The sequence below is a fragment of the Sebastes fasciatus genome, chromosome 12 (assembly GCF_043250625.1).
Source record: "Sebastes fasciatus isolate fSebFas1 chromosome 12, fSebFas1.pri, whole genome shotgun sequence".
NCBI classification, from domain to species: Eukaryota; Metazoa; Chordata; class Actinopteri; order Perciformes; family Sebastidae; genus Sebastes; species Sebastes fasciatus.
Window position 1 is genome coordinate 2,879,056 of NC_133806.1, and position 21,407 is coordinate 2,900,462.

At 38.7% G+C, this 21,407-nt stretch overlaps 2 long non-coding RNA genes across 3 annotated transcripts; both read right to left on the reverse strand.

Annotated features, from left to right (window-relative positions):
* Nucleotides 1-3,106: 3,106 nt before the first annotated feature.
* Nucleotides 3,107-12,999, reverse strand: LOC141778336 (uncharacterized). 2 transcript variants are annotated; one of them, XR_012596051.1, is made up of 3 exons: nucleotides 12,851-12,999; nucleotides 6,008-6,120; nucleotides 3,107-4,300 (listed from the first exon to the last, which is right to left on the reverse strand). It is a non-coding gene; the product is annotated as an uncharacterized LOC141778336 (long non-coding RNA). The 2 variants fall into 2 exon arrangements; XR_012596052.1 differs by lacking the exon at nucleotides 12,851-12,999 and adding an exon at nucleotides 7,164-7,307.
* A 4,048-nt stretch (nucleotides 13,000-17,047) lies between these two features.
* Nucleotides 17,048-21,083, reverse strand: LOC141778382 (uncharacterized). Its single transcript, XR_012596056.1, has 6 exons — nucleotides 20,865-21,083; nucleotides 19,671-19,685; nucleotides 19,051-19,080; nucleotides 18,710-18,757; nucleotides 18,438-18,494; nucleotides 17,048-17,696 (listed from the first exon to the last, which is right to left on the reverse strand). It is a non-coding gene; the product is annotated as an uncharacterized LOC141778382 (long non-coding RNA).
* Between the last annotated feature and the right edge of the window lie 324 nt (nucleotides 21,084-21,407).

Consider the following 21,407-nt stretch of genomic DNA (forward strand, 5'->3'; position numbering starts at 1 on the left):
AGGAACATGGCGGCCTACATCACCGACCTGGCAGTTTACAGGGCTGAGATACAGAAGCACTAACATCTACAGCAAACCTATAAACTACAGCTTTACTGTCGGGTTATCTTATTCAGCACATTGCTTCTCACTTGTTTGTTTTTGGGGCACGGCTGGTTTCCTATGGCTCATAAAAATGATTAAACAACAAAACATATATCTTGTAAAATAGACTTTTATTCATTAGAGGTTTTTTTTAAAAGTAAAAGCCTATTTTTAAGATTGGAGGCTTTTTTGTCACAGCAGATAAAAGCGGATGCTGCTGATTGTTGCTGCAGGGCGGCGTCGTCAGATCTGAGAGACACTGTGTTTTCCGCAGTCGGCACGTTGGACACCCGGCTCCCCGGGCAGAGGAACCTCCATCCAGCACATGCTCCAGCCGGGGCACGTGCACGCCGCTGCCTCCTCAGGCTGACTCTGCCAGGGATGCTGGGATGTGACCTGATGTGGTCTGTGCACATAAACAGCACTGTGATCTGCAGGACTGTGATTTACATTCTTCACGTGTGCCTCTTAATGATTCCAGTAGAACTGTGTTATGTGCTTTAAATGACAATATGTCTCTGCACCAGCTCCAAGGTCATGTAATATACATTCAATAGTATACAGAGCTGTGTTAAAGGGACTGTTTGTAACTTCTTATACGTATAAAAGAATCCGGGTCGGTGTCGCATGCACGCTCGCTTGTGGCTACGCTGTTCAGACTCAGACTCCAACACAAACTACACGGAAACACCAAAACCTCTTGGTTGTATCTAGTGAAGCCCGTCTGTGTTGGCCGCGGTCGGAGGACGCGGGGGAGACCGTAGCTTTGGTCTCCAGGACCGGAGTCTCTGCTGTACTCTGCTCCTCTGCCTGCCTTCACTCACACACCGCGCTCGTTCTCACTCATTTGCTCCACCTCTCACGTGTATGCGCGCACACAACACACTGCAGAAGAGTTAGTTTAGCTCTGAGAATATCTAGTGAATGTACAGTGGACGTTTGTGCAGAAATAACTGCTGCAGCTCCTCCAGACCAACAGAGGTTTCCCGTGTCTTGTGAAGTGACGGGGCTCCGCAGAGAGAAACGTTATCGTCTCCCACCAAAACTCCGGTGTCTCCCGTTCCCTCCGGCCGCGGTCGGGAGGCTGAGGCAGGAAAAGCCAACACTAGGATCAGCATTGATTCATGGAGAGACCTTCGTCTGGTCAGCTAACATTACTGCCAAGCAGCTGAAATATAGAGTGATATTGTGCTTTTAGCTGACGTGTGTCTCCTCACTGTTTTGATCGATGCGCGTTCATGTCTATGTAGAGCGAGCACAAGAGCGAGCAACAGGACGCTGACTGTCGTTGACTTAACGGCCACAGGTGAAGCTGTTAACAAGCAATTTCTGATTCTTACAAACAGCCCCTTTAAGAAACATGCTGATAAAACATGTTAAATTGACCAAACTGGCCACTAGATTTCATAAATATATGATGAAGGGGACTATGAACTTATACGTGTGACTTTTCAGCAGCTTATGACAAGATAATAGTTCATAAAAAAAATACACAGAGCAAATAATAAATCTTAAAGTCTTTATTGAACAGAAAGCAGCAGCAAACAGGGGGGGGTCAAACACTTCATCCTCAATGAAAAGAGATTCATACAGTCTCTGTTTGACAGAAAATAAAGCTAAAGTGCTAATATGGATATTTCATTATTATACAGCCTGTCAAGAATAAATCAAACACACAAGATGAGACATACGGAAACGACTCCCACGGTCAAACAGATTCAACATGCACACACAGGTTGAGCATATTTCTCATAATTGCTCTGAGAGATTTTGAAAATGAAAGGTGACATCTGAGAATGAGCCTCACAGTGATGTCAGGTGTTCACACCTGCAGCTCAGAATTCCTGAATAATCCCTTCCTAAAAGGTTTCCTTCACAACCATCTGCAGACCATCTCACGAGGTTCTGACTGTTATAAGGCCTCCTCGCTCTGAGTGCGATCCCTTTATGAGCGTTGGTTAGATGTTAAAACTAAATCAAACAAAGGGAATAGAGACCCACTTCCATCCCCGATAACGATCCTCCTCACCTCACATTCCCCACCAATGACCTTATCCCCATCCCTTTGTCTCTGGGGCTCAGAACCAGGCCGATTTCGGTGACGCGTCGCCGGTTAGCCAATGGGCGCCGTTCGTTAAGGGTTGTGTCCTCAGCCTGAACATCACTGAGACGGCAAAGTGAGGTTTTTTTGCCCAGTGACGAGGGAGGGTTATGGGGGGGAGGAGCTTGCGGCGTGGGCAGAGGGGGCACGTGACGCTCGACGAGGTCCCGGCCTGTCACAGGGCATCACATCAGACGGTGAACAGACATGAAGCACTTTCTAAAACCCCCACCCCCGTGAGAGGAAGGGAGTGCGTGCATGCAGAAAAGCAATCTGCCTCAAACCTGTCTGTGTCGCATGGGAACATGGGAATCATGTTTTTTTAGTTCTCGCACACGGATATAGCCGATGTTACGAAGGAAATATACGTCTATAAAACCTGGAGAATGTTCCATAAATACGGTTAATAATCAACTCTTATTGTGGAGGACCGATCTCACTAGAACTACATGTTCTTTGCCATCCAGAGACGTAACACATTAAGGCATCTTCACAAGCTAACCAACCAAAATTCTCTTCCAACGCCATATTTTATTGACTTTTAGAACTCATTACTTGCAAAAAAAAAAAAAAAAAGTCAATTATGTGGTTGACTTAGAACTAAAAGACTTGATGAGCATATTCTCCGTACACCTTCATTCCCCTTCATGCCTTCATTGCGTGACTCTTGACACTCAAAGCCATCCTTACACAACCCTATTTTTGCAAATTCACTAGATTTGGGCTTGCGTGAGCAGAGGGCGACACTAGCAGGGTCATAAAAAAACCCCACATACTTCATCATCCTGACCACTTCCTGTTGCGTGCAGATGATGCCACAGATTCTCTGATACAGGAAATACTGTAGCTCTGCAGACTCCCGGTGTTCAACTGTTCAAACTCCAACTCGGCGACTGTTCATATATATCACTAAACATCTCGTTCAAAAGATTCACAGCTTTATTAGATCTTTACAAAATAAAGTACATTCATTCATCAATAAAAACAAAAGACAGACTCGTTGTTTTTTGCTTCGATTAAAAGTCTGCACACCCATGCAATGTTCAGTGAAGTTAAATGTTTGCATTAACATGTAGGGTTCTTAACCAGGGTGCTCATTAAAGGTCGTCACACAACTTATTAACTTCATTTGTTTATGTGTGAAATCACAGTGAAAGAAAGAACACCGTAAAAAGTAGTGAGTAGTTTGAAGTCCCTTTTTGCAGATCTAAAAAAAAAAAGAAATTCAGCACTTTAGCGCAAATATTCACTGAATCTCTGACACCTGACCGATACATCTCACACGTATATATATATATTGACAGTTTGTGAATACAGCTCCTGATCTGTCCACAAGGCTCTGCAAGGTTCTCGTGAAGGGAACTAAAAATACAGAAAACTTTGACGTTGAGCTACTTTTCATCCCCTTTAACAATATTCTGGGTCTGCCATCACTTCATTACAAGGTACATCTCAAATGCAGTCAGCCTTTCCCTTAAAGAGGCATTACTGTTCATTTATTTAACCCTATTTGGACACAAGTTTTGAGCAAAATTCACAGTTATACAAGTTTTCCCCTTTTTGTAGTTCAGAACAGTATTGACGGCGTCTTGCAAGCATGTACCTTTCTAACGACTAATGGTCAGACCCAGTTGGCTGGTTTTGATCACCCACCCAAACCAGTCCATAAAACCAGTCTTATCCACGACCCCCCCCCAAAGTGAGCCATCCCCAACAACCCCCCTAAAGGTCCTGTCGACAGAAAGTATAGAAAACACTTAGCAGCAGCCCTGAAGTCTTTTGCGCGTGGTGAGTGAGGGATCCCAGAAATTCAGTGTCCGAGTGCAACTGTGAGGTCAGAAAAAAGAAGTGCGGCCCTGGAAGACACTGCTGTGTCTCTGCGTCTGCCACCCGCCTCGCCACCATCCACCTCCTTCATTTCTCATCGGCTCATCCGTTTATCTCCGATCGGAGTAATCAAGGGCGTCTTCAGGGCGCCGGCTGGGCCTGGACCTTCTCCGTCATTTGTTTGGCGCTGTAGTAGGACAAACTCAGGCCCATGATGGCCAGCATCATGGCGATCTGGTTGACGGCACGGTCTTGTGGCTGCGTCTGCACCTCCCCGGCGACTTGCCTCTGCAGAGACAAAAATAAAAACAGGACAAAAAGGTCAAGAGGTCAGCTAACAGTCTAAAACAAGGAGCCATTTAAAACGGGTTTCTTGTCAACAAAGATGCTGATCGGCTAAACCTGTAGAAAAGCAAATATTTTGTCCTGGGAGGCTTTTCTCTTTAAGACCAAACATCTGTAACTTAAGCTCCACAGCCCTCGGCCATGTGAGCAAACCTTTGGCAAGAACAGTTATTAAACATTTAGGAGGGGGGAGAGACTTTAGCAAAACGGGAACACAATGTTCTGTGCACAAAGTGAGGAGCAAAATCATGCACCCAGAAACCGCTTGTGTTGTATAGAACGACTGCCTACATTAGATCATGCTAACTGTGTGTGAGGTTTCTAAATGTACAGCTCCTCCTCGCCCCCTATGACCTCTATGACCCCTGTAGGGCCCGGAGCAGTGACATAAGGTCAGCATTTTAAAAGCTCAGGCATCCGAGACCTGCATGCACTCCAAAATACCCCCGTCATTTAAAGAACGTATACAAACACACTACACTTATTAGCAAAATGTCAGCATAATTTACTAAATGAACATCATGCTGTATTGAAGAAGACCTGAAACGAGCGATTGAGACCATAAACGTTTACTGAGGTAATAAATCAAGAGAGAAGTAGGCTCATTTTCTCATAGACTTCTATACAATCGGACTTCTTTTTGCAACCAGAGGAGTCGCCCCCTGCTGGCTGTTAGAGAGAATGCAGGTTTAAGGCACTTCTGCATTGGCTTCACTTTTTAGATCCCGGAGCCCACTCTGTTGAACTGAACTGATTTTTTTTTTCAGGATATATCACTGTAGAGCACAATATGAAACACAATTGTACAATAACATACTTAATTGGTCCTGGATGTTGAAGACTTGGTCGAACAGCTACCTTTCCTTATATACAAAATTTAAAAACCAACGGCAAATTAGCCCTCGGTATTGTTGCACGTCTTTGCTCGGCGGGAAATTGATCGTCTGAGGAAATGTTGCCGTGAAGCACAAATTCATAAATGGCATACAAAGATGTACCATGTTGAAATCTTTGAAATCTGTCTATGTGCAAAATTTTAATCCACTGTAAGAAGTAGCCCTTGGTGGTAGAATCCCCACAATCACTACTCAGCATTAACAAAGAGAAATCTACTGCCCCGCCAACGTGTCAAATCTTATGTAAGAGCTCGTCACTTTTCTTCGGTCTGTTGAGCTTTTGAGTCGATGTAAAGCCACATGAGGGGACAGCCTTTTGTTTCCAGATTAGTGTAAATAAGCGAACAAAAGACTTTTCCATGAGAGTTGAGACATATGATGAGTGGATTATGATGACAGCGGGAGGAACAAAAGAAACTTAAGAGGAAATGATGTCAATGATTAGTGTCACCCCTAATTATATACTGGTGATGAAAGCGGATTGTGGGTCACAGTACAGCACCGGGCCCCTCGCCTGAACACGTTTCAGATTACCAGTTAATGCCTCTATAAGCAAAAGGATAAAGACCGACACACGTCGACAGCTAAAACAACATTTGCAAAAAAAGTGAAAATGAGGCAAGAATTTAACTCCACATTCCTCTTACATTTGGTTCGGTGGAGATTAGAGAATTCATTTTCCTCATTACATCAAATAGAGTATGTACCATATATCTCATCCATCCTCTGTACACTGTGGTGAAGCTGCACGTACCTGGAGGAGGCGGAAGTATCCAGGGGTCAGTCTGCCCAGTCTGATGATCATGTCTGTCGATGTGGCGTGAGGTGGTTTGATGCGGTGGGAAGAGCTCGGGCGGCTCTCGAGACCTGCGAAGAAAAATGGAGAATTTACTTAGTAACGGCGCAGCAGCAATCGGAACAGAAAAACGCTAACCGAGGATAAAGATAGCGACATAGAAATATAGCAGAAAATTAAATATCCAACAGAAGTTACATCTCCAAAACACATAAAAAAAATGTAAAAGTAAATCTATTATCCATGCAACTTCTACAGAAGCATTCAATAAAATGTACTTTCCTTGACAAACTTAATTTTTAGTACTGCTGCCAAAAGAGAACATTGCCATCGACTTGCAAATAAAACCATCTGATCCATGCGTGAGGAAGGAAGGAACATCTCTCGCCTGCAGCCATGGCGCAGATCCGACATGATCGCCATGTCAAGAAACCCAACATATAAGTGCTTATATCATCATTTTAGATTTGACCTACTTGCCAACATTTCTACCCGGAGTGCCCCTCTTGTTATTAAATGATCATGTTTGAACAACCAGAGCCTTTATCCAATGCTGCGCCATTAAACTGACGCAGCAAAAGAAAAGAAGCATTTCATTCATTCACACATGAACAATCCCAATGAAGTGGGATTGTTGGACACTAAGTGTTGAGGAAGAGCACCAAAGAAAAGCATATTGGAGGGATGGATGTCCAATCAACCGTGGGGTTAAAGAACAAAAAAAGTACCCAACGGGGAGAAGCCAAGATTTAACATTTTTCAAAGTGGATCATCTTTAATGGTGCAAGGATGCGGAAAGGGTCATCTCAAAAGGCATCCCAGAAAGACCACATGAAGCAGATGAGGTTGTGCATTAGAAGACACAAACCCCTCCAGGTGTTAGCCTCATAAAATGACAAGGGAAGTCACTCTCAGCTGGGATTGATAAGAGCATTTGTGATCAAGGTTCCAGAGAAGAGGAGGAGGAGGAGGAGAATCAGGTAAAACATGTGTGAAGCATTAACATGCCAACCTGGTTGGAGTTACACCCCTTATGAGAAACAGAAATGTAATCCAAGCTTTCAAAGTTGCTTCTTAAAAAGTTTGTTTTGTGAAAACCAAAGCAGTTCCTCACCTTCTAGAGGCCCTTTTGATCGCAAAAAAAGAGCCCGAAACAGAACGGCGGGATTTCCTACTTCCACCCGACCACGCTGAAAATCCCAACAGATGCCAAACAGAGTGATAAAGTACTGGAAGCGCTTCTGCGTTGTGCTCCGCCTTTTTATACAGCCCCGCTCTCACCCAACCAGATCTGCAGGCTCGCCTTCAGCACACGCCCACTTTCAAAAACACATACACGTTGTCGAAACACATTACTCTCAGTGGGTCGCTTTGCCCAAACGCACCCCTTCCTCCTCCTTCCAAAACAGGAAAAAAAACCTTTGTGAGCTGTCAGATATGATTTGCTCATTTAGTCTACGTTAAAGAAGAATAAGGAAAAACAAAGCAATGCAGCCTGCAAGTTCCTTCTTACAGCAGCATGCATGTCAGAGTGTTAGCGTTACACAACCAGCCTGATGTGTCCATTTCATCTCAAACTGGAGCAGAAATTAAATGTCACAGAGCTCCGGACGGTCCATCAAGAACCGGACAAAACATCCAGATTAGAAACACAGGACCATAAAGTTCCTCTTTCATAAACAGTTATTTATTTTAATTGTGCGTTTTAAATGCTCCAATGCCCATCTATGTTACATAATCTGTTTCCATTTCACTGAACTAATAGTTGCAGTTACCCTCCATGGATGTTTGAATGACAAGACAAGCCAGTGTTTACATCACGCAATATGATCTTCCACACAACGTTGGTTCTTTGTTCCCATTCTGCAACTGAATTACAGCATCACAGGTGACATCAGGATATTTGAGGGTTTGGTCACACCTTTAAATAAACATGCCAAGAGTTTTACTCATATTCAAAACATTGGCTCCAAGTTGGCATTTGATCCGCATTAATAAAAGAGGAGTCATCTAAGGCTTCTAATTTCATTGTCAAGCAAGAACCAACAAAGTAAACTCATTACTGGAAGTCTTTACAGCCCTATGATTAAGAGACTAAATCAAAGCTTGGTATAGGGCTCCAAGCAAGTCTACTATAATCTGATATAAAGTAGCTTTTAAGTGGTGTCAAAGATTTAACCTGCATAGCCGTGTGTGTGGAGGCACGTTAGGAGAAAATAGTCTAATGGTGACGCGGGCTCGTTGACAACCAGGTTGCATAAGACAAGGAAAAGCTCAGGGAACAGAGTTTCATACACACTACAACTCTTCTGTGTTGTAAACTGAAATTGGAAATCACTTGGCATCAGTGTTGCTGTCTGAGTTTCTTCTGGTCGTATCTAGAAGGTAACCCGCAAATTGTGAAAACTTAAAAAAAAAAAACTCGTGAGATTCGCTGCCTGACGACCTATCCTAACCTTAACCATTCGAGGTCAATGCCTAATCTTAACCATCTCGCGAGAGTTTCCCAAATTCCGGGTTACCTTCCAGACACGACTGTTTCTTCTGCAACAACGTACAGTTCCTCATGTACATCTAACAAACCCAAGCTTCACAGACTTCTTTACAGCTTGAATCGATCAGAAAAGATTCAGGTTGTTAGACAAATGTTCCATGAATAATAAAGAAGTAGAACATACTGAGACACATAACTTGTTCTAAAATGGCACCTTTTGTCTTCCGTAGTCACTCAGCTGACTGTGTGGATACTACAGGTCGTTTGAATGCTTTGGCCCTGCATGCAAACAGAGACTACAAACCGCACGTCGGCTCAGGTATCACCTGCTCTGAACTTAAAATGGAAATAATCATCTTGTCGGCACACGAGCCCGTGACAACAGCTGTATAATGTTCTCTAGATGGAGTTTTAAAAAGAATTTGTCAAGTTTTAAAAATAACCCTGATGATGACTTCAAGATGATCTCAGTTTAGGCTTGAGATTTTAAGTTTTTAGCAGACAGCCTGCGGTGTAGGGTTTGAAAGAAGCGGGCATGGTGGGTCTAATAAAAGATGCTACTGAGGTGTATTATGGGAGTTTTTGGAGCTCGACCCACACCTACAGACTCAAAGACAGGAGATCTTTCACCATATTTTTTAAAAAGCTGCAATAATAAGTCACTGGAGTGAAAATGCTATTATTATTATTATTATTATTATTATTATTAATAATAATAATAATAATGCCAACAGTGTGGCATGGTTTACTTTGGGTTTTCTGTGATTGCCTTTCTTAATTTACCATTCTTGTCCACTTGACTCAGATGTCTCAAGTGTTTGTCATCAGACCACGCCAAGATGATCTTAATCTTCTGTGTGACACACCGCTCATTAATCAGCTGCCAGGAAGGATTTTCTGCATTCAGCATTTAGGAGTGGTTCACTACATGCTTCGGCAGGAGTCCAGGTGAGTCACCTGTGAACTATTCAGGTTTACCTGAGGCACGAGGGCGTTTCCTAAACAAGTGTAGCACTTGTGACCACGTTTCAAAACACCAGCTGAAGACAGACTCGATGAGGAACACGTGGACTGTATGTGTTTAGACATCTAGGACTGATGTTTGCTTTCTAGCAAACCTACGTCCTTCTTATCTCCCAAAGAAAAAGCTTGTTCATTTTCAGTGAAACAAAAACTGGTCTGAAGCGGATTTGTAGAAAGAAGACACAGAAATGTCTTTTCATCAGGAGAGGCTGTGAAAACACAAAGAGGGATCTGAATTCAATTTACTTCATCTCATCACTGAGATCGTTAAAAAACAAACAAACCCGGAGGCTGTCAGTCAGCCTGCACCGGGCCCGTAAACATTGACAGGGTACATTGTGTACTTAACTCCAACCAGCCAATGAAATATCATCAGCACTCCCTTCCTCCTCTCTTGATCACGCCTTCCCATGTCACTTTATAACGCCTCTGCACCCCCCGCCGTCTCCTGTGAGCGAGCGCAGGCGACAGCCGACGGAAGCTGCAGCACAACGGTCCACTAAATAAAAACCTCCTGCCGAGCAACAGCAGCCCAGGATTACATCATCATCATCAGCATCAGCATCAGCATCAGCCTGACCGACTGGCTAGTCGTGCAATCGCTCTCCTTCAACGCCTGGGAATGGCATGTACACAACTGTTACCATGGTTTCTCTGCACTATGTGCACAAGCTTTTTGTGATGCAACGCTGTAACTGGCAACTACTGAGCAGAAGCCCATTCGTGTCTATGGCTCTGCTCACACCTGGCATTGGAATGCGTCTCCACATGCGTCTTGTTTAACGGTAAACAAGAGGTCAAGGTTCGGTTCAACCCTCGGTTTAGGAGTCATGGTTTACGTCAGTAGTGCAAGTGTCAAAGAAATACCCGATCCTTCTGCAGGGGACCGAGGCAGCACTTATACTATTTTCATTATGAAAATAAGGAACATTTCAAACACTTCTGTATTACACTGTATGGATACTGAACAAACACTTCCCCAAAAGGCAACCGGTCACAATAGGCTATAAAACTGAAAAGCACCTCAAATACATAGAATAAGTGCATCAATTAGTGCAAAAGTGCATCTCCTAATTAGTTAAGGAGACGGGTTCTCCTCGTCCCGATCGGCACATCTGGGTGATAACTTGGAATGAGCGTTACGCATGCTGTATGAGTTTCCATTTCACATCCCCTACAACGGTGGAGCAACACCGACAACACCATCGTCTTACATGGTCAACAACTGGCTCCACAACACTCTCTCTCTCCACTGCTGTCGACCGGTAACGCCCATAGGCGGGTCTTCCAGCTCTGGCGTTTCATTTGTGCTTGCATAGTGTGACTGACAATCAGCTCGTTGTGCTGACCTCAGCACATGCTGCTGCAAACAGCTAAAAGTTTGCATGTGTGAACTTTGGTTTCCGCATTACGCGCATCAATCTGCATACCGTGTTATTCTGCGTGCGGCTGCTTGACCCTCTGTAACGTGACGGTTCAGCACGAATACGCAGACCGTTACAGCCCTAGTCGCCACGCACTATTCACACTCACACCAATACTTGTGAAGATCTGAAGACACTAAAGAGTCACGGTGAATTCCGTAGAAATTTGTCACAAATTAGGGCTGCAACCAACGATCGTTTTCATTATTACTCCGTCAATTATTTATATGATTAATCACTTCTACAAAATGTCAGAAAATAGTAAAAAGTCGCAAGTTCAGAGCTCAACGTCTTTTTGTTGCTTCCACTTTAGCGGTTTTGCTTAAAAAAATTACCTAAATGATTATAAAAACACTAGTTAGTTTTCTTTTGATGGACTAATCGTTTCAGCTCTGCAAGGGGCAGTTTAAAGGGAAGGTCACAATCCAAATTATTAATTTTTTTCCCTTTACTGGCCGATGTACTCAAGGTGTACATGACAATGTAACCGGAGACATGACCTCCATTTAGGCCCCAGCTGTGAAGAAGCCAACATGGCTACCAGTTTGAAGATTGAAGCGTTATCAGTTAAACGAGCCAGATCTCAAGCTTGTGACTTAGTATTAAGATAAACTGTTTGCCCACCTACTGTTAAAGTCTCCCACTAAGCTGACAACTTGGTGTAAATCTAATCGAGGAGGGAAAGGGAGCCAAAGAACAGAATCTAATCCAACCTGTGGTACGCTGCTGAACCAAACAGCAGTTAACAGGTAAACATTCATGGCTTTATGTGCCATCTGAAATACATTCATGTCCATTTAAAGGAATCAAATACCAAACATCTCCACCATTTGAATATATATATATATATATATATATAAAAAATCTACATTCATCTTTCCACTGCCAAGCGTAGACTAGCTGCTCCAGTCAGTTCTCACTCTGCTGCCAGAGTACATAATGTACAGATGACGTGATGCTTTGCACACAGGGGACTCCTCATAAAAAGGTCAGATGAGCACTAACTGACTATATAGACACACTGAATGCAAATACATCATTTTAACATTTGTCCAATTCTAATATTTTGAGGATTTTTGGACGCAAAAAAGTAGCAAATCAATAGACATTTAGCTCACACTTTGCAATTGTCGCCATGAAAAATCTTCATTAAAAGACTCAAATTACACAAAAGAAAATGATGCCTTAATGGACATTTTAAAATAATAGTTGGTATCAAATGAACTTGTAATATTTCAGCATTTTTGGATGCAAAAAAGCAGCAAAACAACAGACAGTTAGCTCACACTTTGCAATTGTCACCATGAAAAATCTTCATTAAAAGACTAAAATTACACAAAAGAAAATGATGCCTTAATGGACATTTTAAAATCATAGTTGGTGTCAAATGAACTGTCCAATAAAAAAAAGGACATGTTGTTCAAGAAAACAATAAAGCTCTAATTTGCAGTCAGCTGCATAAAACCCCCAAATAAACACTCATGTTGTTGTCAATTATTCAGTTTATGATTCTAAACCTTTGTGCATCCAGCTCTTTATTTTAGGTGTGTTGTCCCTTTAAATTCTACGGTTCAGAAGCCACATGAGCCACAATTCACTCCTTTATTTTGGACCAGAAAAAGCTCAATACTACAGCCTATAAACCTCTTCAAGACCTGAAATATTCAGGTTTTAAATGAGAAAAATAAAGCAAACATCAACATGCACCCTAATGCACCACACAAAAGACACTTTTCTTTTTCTTTTTTTTAAGTGTTGCAAAACCAGCAGCTGTGCACGCTTTGTTCCTCACTGGCTCCTTCTTTCTTTCTTCAGATAAACACTTTGTATTAAAGTACTAGTTGATAGCGGAGTTCTTACCTGCAGCTGCAGATGGTTCTGGAGGAGTTTGGGTCGCTCAGGCTCTGTTGGGGATGAAAAGTACAGCGTGTTCACGATGTAAAGTCTTTATATAAGGAGGCCGGGACATGTTACGATGTGGATGAAGGGGTGGGGCCCTCTGAGTCCTGCAGCACACACAATACATGCTAGTGTGCATGTGAACTACATGGACCCCCACGTGTGTGGAGGAATGGGCTCGTCCACGTGCAGTTTACTCACATGTTGTAGGTGTGTCTTTCTCCTCTATAGGGGGTTTTATCATACAGTGAACACATATAGACGACCTGCACATGGCATGAGTAAATATGGCCTGGGAAAAAAAGAGGCTAAAATGCATTTGTTCATTTATTAAGTTTTAAGTCAAAGAAATATAAAAAATATATATCAAAGCAGATGTGGGAAAAAAAAGATTAAAGGTCCCATATCGTGCTCATTTTCAGGTTCATATTTGTATTTTGTGTTTCTACTAGAACATGTTTACATGCTGTAATGTTCAAAAAACACTTTATTTTCCTCGTACTGTCTGCCTGTATTCACCCTCTGTCTGAAACGCTCCGTTTCAGTGCATTTCAATGGAATTGCTTTGCTAACCAACAGTTTGGGTCCATGTTTACTTCCTGTCAGCTGATGTTATTTACATACACTACAACAGGAAATAAACTGGGACACATTTAGAATGTTTACGTTTAAAATTGTGTCAAGGGTCTAAATATTGTATATTTGTGACATCACAAATGGACAGAAATCCTAATGGCTTGTTTAAAACGCACAATTTCTGAATACGGGCTGTGTGTATTTCTCCGTATATTGAGCGTTTTGATAGTTTAACAGTATTTATATATATCACTTAAACCTGCTTTATAATATAAAAGACATGAAAATCTCACTTTTTACAATATGGGACCTTTAAGGTTAATTTTTGGAAAAAAGAAATGTAGTTGGTGTTTGGCATTGGTTACTCAAATGCTACTGGACTAAAGATCTAGGAAGGTTAGTGTTTGTTGTCCACATTTGATATGGGTACACTTAAATATAATTGCATCAGTTGAAAGTTCATTCATAGACAAAAAACACATTAAAGCTGCAACAATTCCATAATAACCTTTCAGCATATTGTAATTCAAGTGTTCTGAGAGAAAAATAGACTTCTGCACCTCCTCATGGCTCTGTTTTCAGGCTTTAAAAAAATCTAGCCTGTGATGGGAGACTTTGACCAATCACAGGTCATTACAGAGAGAGAGTGTTCCTATTGGCTGTGCTCCGACTGGTGGGCGGTGCTTGGTATTTCCTCAACTGATCCCAACATGGCTGCCGGGGTCCCAAACTTTCTCATTTTACAGCTAAACAGTACACTACAAGATGATTCTGAAAACATTAGAGGAGAGAAATAGGCATTACAGTAACAGAATATTGATTCATATTTGATCAGCGCTGCCTAGTTTGACCGTTTGATCGGAGTTTGAGTGTGATTGACAGCTGCTCAGAGACGGCAGACTCCAGATCAGCTCTTACTGCTTGTTTTCCTCCGGTCTGTGAAATCTTGCAGATGCCGTTAGGAGCACCAGAGGACACCAGAGGCGCATGATTTTTTTTTTCAGATTACCTGTCTCATGCACTACTGTCAGGATATAGCGACCGTTTTATATAAAATAACTTTTTTTAATCATATTTGCTCTAATCTTGCTACATACTGTAGAGTGAAACACAGTTTAAATGTTAACTGGTATGTCACTCCACATGGGGTAAAGCCTACTCATCCATGTTGGCTTAAATACAATCTCAACTTCTTTTGTTTTGTTTTTGTCAGTTTAACATCCGTCTATAGTGTGAATGTAGTGTTAGGTATTCGTCCCTGCAGTTTCCACCACATTAATTGACCTGTATGTCTGCAGCATCATAGCTGCGCTGTGTCGCAGCCTCCTTCCTGCCTGTGTCACCCCCTGACATGCTCCTCCAGGTGTCACCTTCCCACCCGGCTTCACCACATGTGGAGTGACATGACAGTTAACTGATCTACAGTATGTGCTGAGCATCATACTTTCTCTCCTAGTTTAGGAATACACATATTAACCCAACCAACAGAAAACATTCTTGAAAGATCTTTAACAGTGTTTCTTGCACTGTATCCTACTTAGGGCTGTACTTTCACCTCATTGTGTGCTGCATATATCTTTTTTAATTAAAAAGTTACATTTGACTCATATTTTCAACATTATTGTCTCTGCTAAAGAAATAGGATGTTGAATAAACCAATAAATAAACTATAAAACAGCAGCACCCTCAATGATATGAGCAAGCATGTCTGGTTAAAGGTTTCAAAACATAACGCGTCATATTTGACCGACTTTCACAGGCTGGAGAGAGAGAGACCAGCAGAGACCAGCTGGAGTAAAGACCAGGATCTGATCTGGGTCCAGCCATCCGACACAGCCCTCTACTGGTGCTGCAGAGCAAAGACACTGAGGGCTCTGCAGAGCTGGGAAGTCAACAAAGACAAGCTACTTGTAACTCAAATACTGATGATTATTATTATTGAATAATATAATATAATATAATATAATATAATATAATACAATATAATATCATATCATATATCTTATAATATAATACAATATAATATCATATATCTTATAATATAATATAATATAATATCATATCATATCATATCTTATAATATATAATATAATATAATATAATATAATATAATATAATATAATATAATATAATACAATATAATATCATATCATATATCTTATAATATAATACAATATAATATCATATCATATATCTTATAATATAATACAATATAATATCATATCATATATCTTATAATATAATATCATATCTTATAATATCTTATAATATAAAATAATAATATATAATATAATACAATATAATATAATATAATACAATATAATATCATATCATATATCTTATAATATAATATAATATAATATCATATCTTATAATATAAAATAATACAATATAATATAATACAATATAATATAATATAATATAATATAATAATGGTAATTATATATTATAATTATTTATACCAGGATACATCGGTAACACTTTATAATATCCATTATTTATAAGTGGTGAATTGATAGTTAATTAAACTTATTTTCCTATTAGCAAACAATGCCATAATTCATGTTTATTCATTTTTTAGTAATGCTATAATTTCTGTTATTTTATCATTAGTGTGTGTAATATGAAATGATTAGTTTAGAAATGATATATTGTATCATCGCTGATAAGAGACAATAACAACTACATTCTGATTACATTAGTAAACTATTATCAGTTTATTGTTGCATACATAAAATTGTGTATATATATATATATATACTATATTAAGTATTTGTTAGTGACAAAACATCTATAAACATTACATTGACAGATGGGCCAGAAACCAATTATTGACCATTGACAAAGTATTATATATATATATATATATATTTCTTCATATTACACGAACTAATGATAAAATATCAGAAATTATAGCATTACTAATAATTAGTAAACATTATGAATTATCATGCCATTGTTTAACAGTTAAATAACTATTAACTAAGTTTAATTAACTATCAATTTACCATTTATAAATGATGGTTATTATAAAGTATTACCAATATTTAAATTTTGTAAAACTTTATAAATCCACTCAGTTCAGCGTCACTATAAATTGAGATTAACTACCAACAAGCAGAATACTGAACAAACTACAATATTAAAATTCTACTTGATGCAACAATAAATTCAGATTAAAAAAAAGACCATAAATAAAGTGTGTTGCCTAATTACGTCTTCTTTTTTTTTAACAAAGGGATGTTTCAAAGGCTGGACCTTTTTTATTAACATTTTTTGCTTTTATTTAGTTAAAAAGAATTGTATATAATGTCCAGGAAAGTTCTGTCTTTTAACTTTTAAGTGAACAAGCCTCCAATGTCAAGTACATTTATAGGCATTCATATAGAAGAAACATAAGTATTTAAGATTAAAATGATGTTGTCAAAATATACCAACAAATGAGCAGAAAAATAAACTGAGTGGTGATGAGGAAATAAATGATCTTAAAATGGATGTCCTGCCAAGATGGAGGAGCCTAGTTTCATTTTTACTATTTTATTCAATGAGGTTTATATTTCACAACAAAGTGACAGCAAAAAGACATTTTGACAATTTTTATTCAAGAACATTTAGATCAACCATTAAAGTCAGAAAAGCTTCAGTCAGGAAAGAAACATAACTTAACAGGACTTTTCTTCATATGATCAGGTTCACATCATACATGTTTTTGGGATGCATCAGTCTTTTGACCTAATAACGGCATTTCTTCTTCTGTGGTATTTTTCACTGACCGGAACTTGTGTCAACATACAGTGTTTCAAAAACATTTGGTAAGCAATTTCTTATTAGTTTAACATTAAAATACAAGGAGATAAACGGACAAATTCCTACTCTCCTGCAAAATTTTAACAATATGCTTTAGCTGCCTTATGTTTTAAAATCAGATTCCAACTTGTTGGAAAATATCTATTACTCAGCAGTTTAAAATAAAAGAACAGAATTAGACAAACTAAAAATGCCACGTCTACAAGATATGGACGGTAATCTTTTTTTTAAATGGATATAAAATGGATATGAATGTGACAAACTTTTGTTACATCAAGTGCAAGCCCAAAACAAACCTATAAATGACATTTGTAATATAAAACTTGGTAAAAAATACTAATTTAAAACTGTACAATCACCAAGTACACAGAGTGAGCACATCAACCGTTATTCAATTGGCTTCAGTGGCTTCGGCCTTTGGCTCCTGGGGACAGAAGATAAGAATCAGTTATATACATATATTATATATGTATTTATGTTATGTTATATACGTTGCTTGTTTTGGCGATACGACAGTATATTCCCCCTCTACTGTGATCGTCATCATGCTTTCATTTCATCTTATTTGGTATATTGCAAGGTGTCCGCAAGTTTCATCAAGTCGGATAATTTTAATACCAAATCAAATCGGAAAAATTAAACCAAAGAAATCACACCATTGGACTCAAGAGTTATAAATTGTAATAATCCAATTGAATTTTTCAGAACTTGCAGACACACAGCTGACGTCCCAGAACTTTTGTTGTTTATAATTATAAGTTTTGCTCATAATCATACTCCGATATATCTGCACTTCAGTATTAGGAAATAATTTTTTTAAGCTTTTGTGACCTCAAATTAATACTTCAAACAAATAACAAAAAGGAATTAAAGTTAAATGTTTTGTGGTAGGCTAGCAGCTGTGTTTTGGTATTTAGAAGCCTACAAATACTAAATTAATTTCTTCATATTAATATTGTTAGCTTATCTCATTCATAACATTTGTTCTCATCCCCTGATAAGATAAGTTTACATAATGTTATATTTGTCTACCCTTATATATAGTTTAAAAACAGTCTGTTTATTTGCTCACATGAATTATTTATTAGTTAAACAGCACATATTACCAGCAAAAATTATAAAAAAATATGTTGTGCAAAAATCTTTCCCATAAAAAGAAACAAACCTCGGCCTTGGTGCTCCCATTTTCGGATAGTTTGGTCTTCTTTGCTTTGGCAGCCTTCTACAAATGACATGACAATTGATTACCAACAGATTAGAGCTCTCCAGCTAGAATACAATCATCACATGGTTCACATTAATGAAGAACCAAAACATCAAAATTGTTCCCCAAAAGGTATTTTCCCCTTCAAGGACCTGAAGGCCATGAATCAGTTTGACATGTGACATACAGCATGCAGAGATGTTAGGTTGAGATCAGTGGTTTCGGTTTCATACCTTTGCAACGGGCTTTTTCTTTGCGTCCGCTGCAGGTCTGACTGGTTTCTGCAAAACAAGAAGACATTTCAATTAGTATTGTAACAGTAGATTACACAGAGGAAAATAAATGGCTGGTGACACTGTGCTTTGTGACGTTCTCTCAAAAATAATTTTAATATTGTAATTACAAAAGAAATTTGATTTTGATTAATTGATACCGCGTAGTATATTTGTGCAATCCAAATAGACAAGACATTGGGTTTATGCTAATTTAAATTTCTGGATGAGGAACAAGAATAACAAAATAGCTAAACAATAGTCTTTTTATTGTTGATTAATTGTGTTTCTGAGGAGCTTACCGAAGCCAGCCGTGGGGAGGTTCTTCTTTGCTATTGAGATAGGAAGAAAATCTTCAGTAATGATTGCTGATGTAAACCTGATTTTTTAACACATAACCCGACTAAATATGATATTCATAGCCCTAAAAGTGGGCATTCCTGTCAAAAATAGCGTAAAACCTAAAACTAAATAAAATTACATTAGAAAGCAGCATTTAAACACAAATCCCAGTTATAAAACTATGAATGAAAGACTTTATTTCCAACATAAAATTAAATAAAAACAGATACAAAATAATAACAAACAAAACAAGAGTAATAGTGTCCGAAAAGGAGTAGGTAGAAGTAAAACTTATATTTCCCTATACCCCTTACTCACTTCTCCTCTAATAACTCATCATAGAATGATAATATAATATAATATAAAGTGATATGTTATAATATAAAATAGTATGATATCATATATAAACTATCCCAGATTTATTTACATCCCAAATTAAATATATGAACAGCATCCAGTTTATTTACAACCCTCATATCCATCCGGAGTTAGAAAATAAACTATTGTTAAACATTGTATAATACTCTTGCAATAAAAGAGAATATGAATAATATAAACAAATATGGTTATTTATACAAACCTCAACGGGGACTGACTGAAAGACAAAAGAGAGAAAAACACAATATTAAAAATAAATAATAATTGAAAAAACAGTTTTATACATGACTCAACAGAACTCAAAACAGTCTTTAAATCACAGACATTTCTGCAGGCATGATGTTGTATTGGCGCTGAAAAAAAATAAAAACGCGCAAGTTTCTAGATTCTAATTTTGGACGTCACAAAGAACTTCCCGCGCATATTTGAATTCAAATACTGTTGGTCTGTCTCGTCACCATGACGACGCCTTGGCGCGCTGACAGCTTCCTTTGTTTTGTATCAGTGCGCGCGGACAGACAGCTGATGAGATTACTACTATACACTAATCTGTATCCGTGGAATAAACGAGGTTGTAAACCAGTTTAAAATTACATCCCAGATGAGGTTTCACAAAGAAAACATTTTTTTTTTTTTTTTTTATAATTATTGTCTTTATTTTTTTATAATTATTTTCTTTATTTGTTTTTATTAATATCAAATAGACAATTTTGTATAATTGCAACCAAATTAATCAAACAAAAATATTCATAATTGAGATAAAAAAAACAATTTCACATTGATGCATTTGTTAATATAACATCAGCTGAAATAGATATTTTTGGTTAAATTCCAACTGACTGACATTTTATTTAGAATCAACATGCAATGAGCAAGTTATTCAAAACAGAATGAGATAAAAATAAATATATAAATAAATAAATGTGACCTCCCCTCCCCCAACTCCTTCCTCTATTTTTTTTTTTTTTTTTGCAAGTTGTGCTTGAACTAACTTTGCTTTTGCTGGATATATAACCTGCTCTCCATTCTCCGTAGTAGATTATGAGTTATGCATTAATATATATTAATATATAGAGAGATAAACATGTTGATGTGTGAGCCTGGTTGGAGATCTGGAGATGTCAATGGCTGCACTGCTCCACAGCTCTGGCGCAGGGCGTGAAAAACACCATTAAGTCGTGTTTTAACTCATTAATATATATATGTTGCATGCCTACTTTAAGCTATAAACGGTTCATATTCGTTTAATTGTGCAGAATTATCCCGCCCAGAGTCTCTGTCTGTGTGTTCGAGCTGATGACGCTGCTCTGATGCAGCAGCTTTCTAACGGTAACCTCCAAACTAACACCAACATACAGAGCATTTATACGGTTAAATTCATATAAATCAACCTTACCTTCTTCTTGACCATGTTTGTTGATAGTTAATGAACTGAAAGCTCACAGAAAAAAGAATAAAAACAGGTTGTTTTTGTCTTTCCCGGGAGGAGGAAGCAGAAGAGATAACACACAGCGACCAGAAGCTGCTGCGTAAAATGGCGAATGTTTAATGCAAACGAATGTTTTTGTAGTTTATTCGCTGGAATATAAGCGCGAGACCGGATCGAACCAGTTCTGTGTTTTCTCGGCTGTCATTGGGCGCGAATACGTCACGTGATTCCAAGATACGTCACTTGATTCTAGAACGCGCCACCCACTTTTTTGTTAAAGAGGCAGGATGCATCCTGGGAAAATACTGAGTGCGAGAGAGCCGCGAGGAGGCGCTGCTGGATCGATGCTTTCTGATCGATTATAACATGGAAGTTTTTATTGGACTTTATTAGTTGTATCCCACAGAAGACATTCCACAAATGTGTACCATGATACTTTATACACTGTTGGTTAGTTTAGTCTAAAACATTACATCACATTGTAATTTATCAACTAATACCTTTACACTG